We start from the raw sequence: 12310 nt of genomic DNA, 5'->3' as shown, positions 1-12310 counted from the left end.
TTTTGTCTCAAATTGTACACCGGAATACATATAAACAATATTCAAATAATATGCTATGACAATTGCTTGTTTATTTATATGACCATTGATTTATTTATAGAAAAGGTTCTTGACCAATGGTGCTTGGAAAGGCTTCCGGGCCTCCCTAAGCTAGAATGAAAAAACAATGAACTCATTGTTTTTACATAGCTACATACTGAATATCATTGATGGCCTCTGTATATTATATCACAGGGCTATACCATGACCTTTATTTTTTTTTACATGAACCCCCCTTGCTGTAAAAACTACCCTAAACCTGAAAAAAACTACCCCAGAGTAACACATCGATATAGAACAACATAGAGATTTTGATACCGTTCTACGTCGTTTACCGATGTCGTTCTATGTAAAAATGGCATATATTTGTCATATAGTTTGACATAGCAAATACGATGTCGAACTATATCTGACCCAACACTGTTTGATGTAAAAATGACATACATTTGTCACATAGTTTGACGTTTACAATTATGTTATCTATGATTTACATTATTACAATATAAAACATGTCGAAACAGTTTTATTTCAAGAAGTCTGTCCTTTCTTCATCCTGCGGCACACTTGAATTCAAGTAAAATAGAAAAAAAAAAATTTTATGATTTAGTCACAAAATTGTTTTAAAAAATTATTTACTATAATTGGTCACAAAAAATTAATTAAAATTCAAAAACTCAGCCATTCTGCTGTTAATTAAATTTAACATTAAATCTGAGTAAGTTAATACAGGTTACAAAACACTTACGTGTTCTGAACGTAATAAATAGAACTTTACTGTTACAAAAGGTAAATGTACAATGGTGAGCCAGTTCAAAATATTTTATCAGTTATTTTTAATATTTGAAGTAATTATTTGTATAATTTTTTTATTATAATTCAAACTCATCTGTTATTGTTACTAGATCAAATTTTGACTGCTAAGAATTTTATAAAATATTTACAGTCCATTGTACCAGTAAGGGGCCACCCAGATATGGAATGAAAACAATGAAATATATGTGATAGGCTTGACAAAACTGTAAAAAAGAAACATCACTGAAAAATATAAGTGGAATAGTTTTGCTATAATAATTTAAAATGAAAATTTGACTTCCTTGCATTCTTTCACAGGTGGGTTTCTTTTATCCAAAGAATAAACAAAGTGCTGCTCTTCCAATTTGAACAGTGGAAATGATGCAATAATATCTGGACATTTAATGTAAAACACATAATTTTATACATGAACAAAACACCTATTATTTCTTGTCAATCTCAATTATTTTTCTTTTATTTCTTGAAACATGCATATAATTATATGTATTTTTGGGAGAACATTTTTATTACATTTAAAAGTGACACAAACACATGAAACTACTTTTTTTGTTTTATTTTTTATTTATTCCTATTTCCTTTTCCAATTCTTGCTTGTTCTGTTTTCTATGCTTCATTTTTTATTTTATATTTAAGCATTTGAGAAGTTGCTTCTGCAGGAATTCAGTCTCATTCTTTTTTGTCTCAATATCTGCATGTGTGGATAGAAAATAATTATTTCAAAAGATATAGTATGTTTGAAAAGGCTATAGTATTCATTTAAGATTGTTTACCACTTTAGCAAGATTGGTAGGCCTGATATTGCAATTATGTCATTTCATATAATTTGAATTGATCCTAGAATAGGCAAATCTTTCAACTTCATGTGCAATTTGTTTAATGTCTTTAAAGCAAAATCTACTTTGTACTTAGAATATAATGGTATGAAATTGTTACTCTTTAGTGTAAAATTAAATGTGTTTGCTTTGACTAATTATTGGCATCCTTTACTGACCAGGTTTTTTTTTCAAAACCAGCTTGGACACCAAACGGCAACTGAAAGAACATGGCTTGGTATATGGTACAAAAAGGCTACAGAGTTTTCTCATAACTCGAAATATACTTTTTTAAAACTTCAGAAAAGGAAGCCTATTACTGGTGTACTTACCTCACACTATATACGTACAGGATCCTAAAAATTCAAGCCATTTGAACACACCGTCAATAATTTAAAATTCATTTTAATATGACCTGTTCAAATAAAACTGGTTCCGGTTTTCTGGGGATTAAATGAAGAGAGCAAAGATAAAGCAAGCACAAATAGAATTATTAGACATGATTTAATATTGCTCCATATACAAGTTCTTAAAGAAATATTTTCAAATATTGATAATTTTTTAAAATATAGCTGCAGGTAACACGGCAACTTTTTATTGCAGATAGAATTGGGTGCCTCATGCCAGCAAAAAATTTCAGCAATCTTATGTTTCAGACAAAACCTATAGAACATTGAAAATACATTTCTTTTAATTTATTGAATATTGAGAATATTTTGGTAGTAGCCCACATTAGAGAAATATATTTTTTGAGTATAAATCACAGGTGCAACTTTTCACTGGCTCAAGCCCCCTCCCAACAATATTTTACGAAATCTTGATAATTTTAAATAGGTATATATTGAAATGTTGAGATGGCATCCCATCAATATCTTTGATAACTTTATGTCTAAGGCCGGTATTACAGTATAAAAGTTCAATAAAAGTCCTTTTATAAAACTTGAAAAATACAGCCAATAAGGTCACCGGTTGCATTTTCTAGAATGTAGCCAATAACCTTATTGGTTAAATTTTTTAAGTTTTATAAAAAAGATTTTATCAAACTTTTATAGTGCAATACCGGTCTAAGAGGTGAAAAATACACATTCTCTAACATCAAAATAATCTCATAGACCAATCACATGAATACCACAAAAAATAATAGCTACTGATACATTTGCACTGGAACAGGGATGTTGGAAATGTTTTGCATCAGTCAGTGTTCATCTCGAGCTCCATGTTAAAAAATCTGATTTCTGGATTGATTTGGACTTTCTAAACAGTGATTGAAATTCACTGGATGATTCTTAGCCAAACAAATTCAGTTTTATAGAATGAAAATAAGACAAAATGTAGTGAAAAAATTACAAACTGTGTGAGTGCACATACAAGAATATACTCAGATCTTGCTTTAAATCTTGTTCTAGTCACTAGATTCTAGTGTAGAAATCAAGATATTTTGTTCATTTGATAAACTAATTTTCAGTTTGTAGGAATTGCCTATACTAAAAATATTATTTGGTAATTAATTTCAAAACATAGTTTTTTGAAATGAAAATTAAAGGAGAAACCCCATTAATTTTTGCTCAATTCTCCACAATCAAATTTTCAAAAACCTAAGCACAGTTGCAGCAGGAAAAATCAACTTAAAAAAAAACACATTTATACTGTACTTATGAATATTCTTTAAATTTTATGTTCATGTATAGTAGTACACAGATAGTAACATCTCTAGTGAAATCTTAAATATTGATTAAAAAAGAAATGTCAAGGACATAATTGCAATTCTAAAACCAATAGCCAAAATTAACGATTTTGTACAAAGGAAAACACACACAACTGCTCCATAGCTGAATGTGTATTGGCATGGAAAAAGCTGCAATTGAAGATAAAAGAAGCATCAACATCAAACAATAAAAAGGTTTTGTCATCAGAGTATAAAAATATATATGAACAATCATTAACAGATGCACACTTTGATGCATTTATTCTAAGCTCATCAGTGCTAACCTCTAATATGGAATTAATGTCACAAAAGAAGAGAGAAATAAGAGTCTTGAATTTACTAAACAAAAATGTGGCTCTGGTTTCTTGGCAATTACATTGAAGTTTTTGGTAAAGTTGGAACTATTATGCTAATTTTTTTTTCTCCCTAAGGTTGTTGCAACAATGTGTGATTTTGAGCGGTGGAATAATTTATATAATGTTTCGGGTAAAGATACAATTACAAAGAGCGATATGCGATTTGTGAACATGCTAACTACAGCCAAATTGATGCCTGTGTTCAAAAGATTTTTTCAAGGTGCAGTTCATTCCAAATAGCAAAACAAATTAAGAGTAGACGAAGCATTCAAACTAGTGTTTCTAATGAAACAAATGAACAATTATTCACAGGGTAAAATTATTTAATACTTGATGTAAGACATTCAAGAAGTGTTTTCCCTCTTTTCTTAATAAAATGTTCTGAAATATTTCACAAGTATATGATTCTTTATCTTTAGTTTGCAAATATTTTGTAAATAGTCATTATTTTCTAAGTTTAAATTTCTTTAATTTCTTAGATTAATAACTAGAGTCATTACTGTTTGTAATATATATATTTTATACATTTTGTTTAAAAAAACCCATAAAATCAAAAAATCATGATTTAAATAAAAAAATCTGATTTAAATAAAAAAATCAGATTTAAATCAAATAAATCTATTTTTTTTAAATAAAAAAAATCAACAACCTTGAAAATGATTTATCTTGAGAGTATTCCAGCATGGGAGTGACTTGGAAAAAAAGGAAACATGTCAGTGAGCAACTAAATAAGTGACCTAGTGAGCAAGCATGCAAATAATGAAAAATGTGACATAGAGAAGGGATCAGGCTAATTTGTTGTATAAGCATGGGATTGGCTTAAAGAGCAATGAATGCGAGGCAAAAAAAAAAGCAAACTAGAGAGTATGCAAGCATGAGAGTCCTACAGAGTAAGGAATGTGGCCAGTGAGAGACAAAAGGAGTTACATTGTTACAGGGTTTAAGCTGGATAAAAAATACCTTTCGCAAAAAAGCAAAAATGGGTGGAAAAGCTTTAGCAAAATGCTGCAATGATAACAAGGGCGTAGGGAGGGGGGGGGGCTCAGGGGGTCTGAATGTTAAAAAATGTGAAAAAATGGCTGAAAAAGGGGAAAAAGATGGCCAAATCTATTGTTCTAACAGTTTGGTTCCCCCTCCCCGAACGAAATTTCTGGCTATGCCCCTGAATGCTAATGTAATGATTGAAGGTGTGACGTCTACTCGTTGCGTACCTCCTGTACGCATTTTTTTCGAAAGTTGCTACTTTTTTCGCATTCTATGGTTTTCTTTCGCATTTTGCGAAAAATGCGACCGTAGCTTAAACCCTGCATTGTTATTGATGAAATATTTTAAACACTGTACAGAATAGTGTGCCAAGACCGAAGAGTGATATTTTTATATACCAATTATCATTGTGTTGAAGTTTCAGTCAAGTTTAACTCATAGCATGCAAAAATTTCAAATAGGTATATAGAATATAGATTTCATATAATAAATTCCCATGTTCATATTTGATCTATTACGTACATACTTTAAACAATTTTAAGCATGTCCCCTTACATTCGGGGAAAGGGGGGCACAATGATTGAATTCTCTGTCATTACAAAATTCAATAATTGTTCAATTTTTACATAAAAATATAATTCATATAAAATATGCATAGTCTTACATAAAAATTTACTTCAGAGAACCACATAAAAACCCCTGCCCTGGGTGAGGCTTAGGATGCTAAAAGATGCATAATCGGGCCTGTAAATAGGCTGGGGCAACTGAACTATCAAGCCAAATGGGGCCCCACAAAAAATATGTATACTTATTTTGCAACCTTTTAACAGGGGCCCCAAGAATGCACGCTTGCCCATGATAATTTATTTTAGGGGCTAATAAATATTTATTCACCATAACCAAGTCAGCATGTCCCCTTTACATCCTGAAGCTGAGTCCCTCGGTCGGAATTTTTGGTGGTAGGGACCCAGCTGAAACTGGGTAGCATAAGTGCCGATATGACAAGAAAAAATATTGACGGGGCTGAAAATCCCTATTCATCCCGTACGCAGGAGGAATGGTGTGTGGTACTGTGTATATTCATGAATTATATCAGTTGGGGGGGGGGGGGACTAAGCACAAAATTTATACGGAGAGATCAACACGGTTCACCACAAGGGTGGGGCTGACAGGGCCCAGGACAAATACCATCATTTTTGATTTTTCCATGCTATGAATTAACTACAGAGGCGCCCGAGAAGATCTTAGTCTAGTACTAAGGGCCTTACCCCAGGAGGTGGGCCATAAGAGCTCAAATAGCCTCAGCTCCCAGGTTCTGGCTCATATGGCTCAAGCACTATGACAACCCTTATTTAAATTTTTTTTCACACTGTAAATTCACTACAGATGAGCCCATTTTAACCTGACCTAAGGGTCCGCCAAAGAGCACAGCCCATCAGGAGGGCCTTCGCAGATTGCAACTAGCGCCTCTCTTCCAAAATGACAGTCTTCTTTGTTGATGCTCACTGACAGGGTAGACCGGAGAGGGGGGAAAATGCGTAGTGTCCTCTACCGTTTTTGGTCATTATAAATGGGAAGTGCGCCATTATGATGGGCGAAAAATTAAGATTATTTCAAAAGAATTAAGAAGATATTGAATGATAAGAAAAGAACTAATTATCATACAAGATATTCTCTTTCAAAATGAAATGCTGTAAAAATGAGAGAAACTATTTTAGAGAAAAAATGAAAATATTTTGGCGTTTATTGAGTGAATACATTTTTACTATACTGTTCAGTATGTACAAATGGACATGTACAAATTTGCAACCTCATTCAGACGCTCGGTATTGATTCGATGCATTGACCTCGATCCGACACCCTGACAATACCGTTGTGCTACTGGGGTATTATTTTGCTTTGGCAGAATCATTAATTACAATATACAACATTTGTATCATTTTCAGGGTTCCCACTTAAAGAATTAGCAAAAGTAGGACAGAAGGAGGGCACCCCCCCCCCAAGACAACATAATCATATAATACAAAAAAAATTACTAAAAAATATTTTTTGTTTTTAAATTTCAATTTTTTTTTCATACCACTATTTCAGTATCCAGTAAGATTGACTCAAGCCAAAGCAAAATGACAGAAATGACTTGTTTACAAAAACAGGGGTACAAGTGCCACATATCCATTTTTAAGTAGCAAACGTAAATTTTTAGAGCAGAAATTTTGAAAATGGAGCAGGACAATATAAGGTAATTTTTCCGAAATGCTAAAATTTTGAAAAAAAAATGTTTAAATAATCTTAAACAAGTTACTTTACAAATTGAAGTCCATTTGAAATTTTTCTGAAGTATATCACTGGTAAAGAATACATTACTGAAATCACAATATCAAACATTTATTTTCACAAAATATACACATGCATGCTGAAAGCTTGGCAGCAAGAATTTCTGTTGTTTGAAAACCAAAATCTTATTCACCTTACTATAGCAAAAGAAATGGAGTATAATACGGGTTCCATAGATAATATATTAAAAAAAACTTTTCGAAGAATTTGCAGAAATGATTGAATTTGAAAAAAAAAACCAAACAAAGATGAATATAAATACCTTATGTACCCATGTATAAGCCCCCCCCCCCCCATTTCAGGACCACCAAAATCTCAATGAATTGAAAATTTCTCCTCATGATTCTCCAAGCCATACATAATATAGCATGTTCATTTCCATCTTAAACTGCGCTGTCATTGCTGTCATCACTTTCAAAGATGTTGTCATCAGTTCCATCCATGACAATACTGACATAACACTTTTTAAAGGATTTGATGATTTCAGTGGAAACAGTTCTACACCTCATGAACTTACTGACATACTAGGCCAATGGCCGATTTCATTAAGGCACTACTTTTTGTTGTTTCTTTATCTTCGAAACTGATCCATTCAGTCAATAAATTTCTTAAATAATCTTCAAAAAGCTTGTTGATGCTCACATCTAAAGGTTATAAAATGAACTTTAGTCCACCAGATCAACGACCGTCAGATCTATGGAGTTTGAACATAGCTACAAAAATCACTCCACTGATGAGTAACTCATCTATATCCACAGATGCCACTGTACTCTAATTTACCTGGGTCCCAGGTTATTCAAAACATCTGGGTCGTTTTTGAGTGGAAGTGGGTCCCTCTCACAAAAAATCTATCTTGAAAAAAATTATGCCCCCATAATTCACTTGTATCTCTATGAATTTTCTTCCATCATGTCCCAGGTCTTTGATTACCTGCTTATATTTATTTGTTAAGACTGAGCGGTGGGTCATGTTCTGGGTAGGAGAAGGTATCTGTGAATCAAGTATAATTCATTTCTAAAAACATATTCTAGCCAAAGGTTCATTTACTTTCATTGCCTACTAATAGGAAAAGCTTGCACAGAAGCTCATTAGCACTGACAATTCAATGTATGGAATTCTGTACATGTAACAAATCTAAAATATACCGCTTATAACCTTTCTCCCATTTAGAACATTTTTTCTACTTAGTACAACTTATTTTTGTGGTCCTAACAATAAGTAATCCTAATTAAGATTTCCTGTTTAAAGTGTTTTCCTATTTAGCTACATTTTTTATGACGGTTTTTTGAAAAATGTTATAAGCAGGATCCACTTTAATTAACAGTTGGAGGCATACATTTATATATTTTATTTACTAATAAATCAATCTATAAATTCCCTTCCGATTGTGTGATTTATCATTTCATTGAAAAAATCTCGACACTTTCAATATCTTCTGATCAAATTTAAAGCAAATTCGATTCTCTCTATCTCAAACACTGATCTTCGGATTCCCTATTCTTACTTTGGTTTTCCTGGTAAAATGATTTTATTTTTCCTTCTCGATGGTTCACCACTCTGATCTGTCACCATTTAACTCCCACATATTTTCACACCTGAATATGGGAGCTATGTCAGATTTGTGTTGGAGAAACTAAACAGTGTGCTTATGTGGTGTTCACTAGGTGGTGCCACCTATCTAGCGCCGCAACTAGATATTTCCTCAAACGAGGCAAGTACACATTTTAGCACACCCACGTAATGTAGAAAAGAAGCAGTTATAAAGGGTGAATTTGGTGCCCTCCCCTCTAGTCTAGACCCCAGGACACTAGGCCCGCCTGTCCCTCCCCCTCCCATTTGCAGCCCTGCATCTATTCTCCAAACTGGTAATGCGTGCATTTGAAGTTTAATGTATACATATTTGTGCTGTAGGTCTGTGTGATCACCATGGCAACCAAAGTTTTTCAAAGGAATAACCAACTTAAAATTTGAAAACCTAATAGAAAATCACATTTTTAGCCGATTACCATTGCGCAATCACAGGTTCCAAACTTGGATTTTCACCAAAATAAAAATTTGGGGGTTGGTTGTAAAGGGCCTCTCCCGCCCCCTCCCCAGAGATCAAAATTAAAAATATTTCTGTAGAGAATAAAAATATTGGAATAAAATAATTTCTTTTATACCATCTGCTAATTTAAAATTCTTTTCCAGTGTTAGTGGCCCAAACTTTCTGTGAAGAATTAGATCCTTGTGCCCCCTCCAAAAGCCAATTCTGCATACACATGTGATTTTCGCAATACAAAACGGTGACTACCACATAGCAGCTAGATGACGAAACTGGATATTCAAGGTAGAGCTTTTACAGATTCAGTTTTTTTCCATGATCTCGGAAAAGTTTTACAATTTGAACGGGTATTCCAATCACGATTTTTAAAAAAAAAATTTGAATTCACAACATGGCACGGCATAGCAAATTTATGCCGTATAGATGCTATCTTTGAATGCTGGCAGATAGCCACGAAAGTACTGTAATTTCTGGTATGTAACCGGGAAAAAATCCGCAGGGGAATAAGAACCTTTAAATTTGACAATTATATGGCTCTCATTCCGGGAAGCAACTAGATATCCCTCATCCTATTCGTCAAGAACCCACGTGTATATTAATACAGTAGTGTAGAAAGTAGTAAAACCACTTTTTCAAGGTCGCACGATCATGATACACGGTAAAAAGAAAAAGTGTTGGGGAAGTTTTTCTCTCTTTTTCTTCTCAGAACTAGGAACGAACGCATGAACAAACTATTTATGCATCCTTTTCTGAAATTCCGGGTATCTAAAGTGTTATAGAGCTTCAGTGGCATCTCTGTATATATGAAAATTACTCAACTTATTATAGATACCATCTTTAAAATCCAATGACATCACAGATCTTCAAACTAGCTTTGAGGTCATGTATGCTATATGATTTAGTGGCTTATACATGAGTGTATACGCCACTCAAACAATTTCTAAAAAAAAATTAACTATCTTTTTTTTCTGCTGCTTTTTCAGCCTGAAGCCTGTTCAAATATCTTCTATGTGAATCGTGAGTTGCTTTTACAAATCCAGCATCAATAACAACTTCTTTCACATTTTCATTATTATTATATCTTATTCCATTGATGCTTTGGATGGACAGATTTGTTCTCTGTTCAAGTGGACTTTGGTTCACACAGACCCCTCTTTTACTGTCTGTGTTACCATGTGTTAGGGATAAAAGAGCCTTCATCAAAATTGGCAAAATTTTGAACTTGCCCATTGACTTTGGACTGCCATCAAGATGACAAAGTTCACATATATCGGCCCAATATCTGTCTACTTTTTGAACTTGTGTTGCTACCTGTAATTTTTCGCATTGCAAAGCAATCCATTCGTCACACACAGTTGATAATTGTGTGGGGGATACAATGTTGGGTAACTTTCGAGCAATAATTTTTATAGCAGAGAGAATTCTCTGTATGGAAGAGAGGGTACAAACATTTCATCTTTCAAAAGGTAGGACATTCAACTGGTATTTTGCAGAAGATTATAAAAAGAGCAAGCTCTCAGGACAATCTTCTTTCTCTGACTCTTGTTGAGCGTAGACAGTTCTGTGTTTTTTTCCCCCAACAATTATATCTTTTCTCTAATTTTCCTTTTTTTCAATCTCCACTTATTTGAGATCAGAATTTCCCACACGGTGAAAGCATTTCATATGCAGGAAACACCCCATGAGTTTTCGAACAAGACGTCCAAGCTCATCATATAACACATGTATCAGGGGTTCATCTTTCTGGAACTATGTCAAGAATCCAGTGTACAATTCGCACACATTTTTTGGAAACAAAGCTTCGGCCAAAACAGATGTCTGCAAATGCTTCCTGTATTTTTCTCAAGCGATAGGTATCTGATCGAGAACTCTTTCCTTTGATAAAAAACTGAACTAGTGCAGGAAACTGTTCAATGAATCTAGACAGACTTGTAACCAATGTGAACCATCGACTATTTACATGTTGAACAAAAATATGATCGGGAACATCAAGAGTGCTCTGCATTACTCTGAAGTCACTACTTTCCACAGGAGATCGTTCAAAATAATAATAAATGCCAATGATAAGTATTTCAATCTCTGCTCCAAAAGAATTTAATCCCCTTGAAAAAGCATTGTGTACTTTGTGTAACGAGCATTCCCCAACATCAAGCAAATCAGGTTGACAAACTTTGATTTCATTTTTCAAGGGCTTCATCACATTGTGACCATCACTGTAGAAACTCAAAAGATTAGACATGGCTACACCAGAAAGTGAAGTTTCAATGCAGTTGTGTAAAATTTCTGCAGTAGCATGAACAATATGGAATGACTCACTATAATATTGAATGAAAACATCAAATTGTTTCACTCTTTTCTCTGATACAGGAGTCTCATCCACTAGGATTGTGAAAAACGAGTCAGTCTTATTAATTTCAGCTATCATGACGTCTTTGAAATAAGGACCAATGCCATCAGAAATGATGTACAACATCTTTATCCTGGAACATGAGAAGTTGTCAATTTTGGAATCTGGAAACCACGGGAAATATATCAGTTGCTGTTCCAGCAAACGAATAGGGACATTCATTACAGCTGCAAAGAAAATAGCAATTTGGGCTTCTGCTGCAACTTGATCTGTGTGACTAGAAACTTTCTTCTGAAAATTTAATAACTGCTGTGTGTTGGTTTTTAATTTCCCATTCTTATTTCTGTTTGCCATCAAAACATGCTTTTTTCCCTGCGCATGTCTCTTGATAGCTGTTAGTCCATGTTGTTTGACACTTACAGTTGTATTGTAGAATATGTAAAACCCTTCGTCGTGTTTTGATTCTTTCCGGCACCCCTCAGATATTCTGTCACTATTGACATCAAATTCAGCTAGCATGTCTGCACTGAACAGGGTAGACTTGGAGCCTGAAAAACACAAAAGTATAAACGTAAAGAAATCTCCCTCCCCCCCATGTTCCAAACATGACATGCCAATACTCAAATAAGTACTGCTTCAACTTATCAAACTATGCTAGTAGAGTAAGCCTATATAAGTGCCTAAAATATTGACTGCAACACTTGTACCCTGAAAACAGCTAGATTTTTGCAAATAAAATTATTAAATTCACACTGTACAATACAGGGTGGGCAAAAAGTCTGTTGAAACTTAAACTCCTAAAGACCGGGGAAAAAAAAACGAAATAAAAAATGGTTTGCAGGGTTAGCATCACTAGGTCAAAGGAATTTTTTTAAG

General features: G+C 33.7%; 1 protein-coding gene and 1 pseudogene across 12 annotated transcripts in view; both read right to left on the bottom strand.

Moving 5' to 3' along the window:
- Oga (O-GlcNAcase) overlaps positions 1–12310 on the bottom strand; it is a 338350-nt gene that overhangs the window by 149834 nt on the left and 176206 nt on the right. The window lies entirely within an intron of this gene.
- LOC149080427 (uncharacterized) lies at positions 9978–12139 on the bottom strand (annotated as a pseudogene).

Source organism: Pholcus phalangioides, unplaced genomic scaffold (assembly GCF_987345545.1).
Source record: "Pholcus phalangioides strain wild (caught in Gottingen) unplaced genomic scaffold, Ppha-v1.0 ptg000011l_1, whole genome shotgun sequence".
Lineage (NCBI taxonomy): Eukaryota > Metazoa > Arthropoda > Arachnida > Araneae > Pholcidae > Pholcus > Pholcus phalangioides.
The sequence above is the reverse complement of the archived record's forward strand: the minus strand, read 5'-3'. Positions and strand labels throughout refer to the sequence as shown.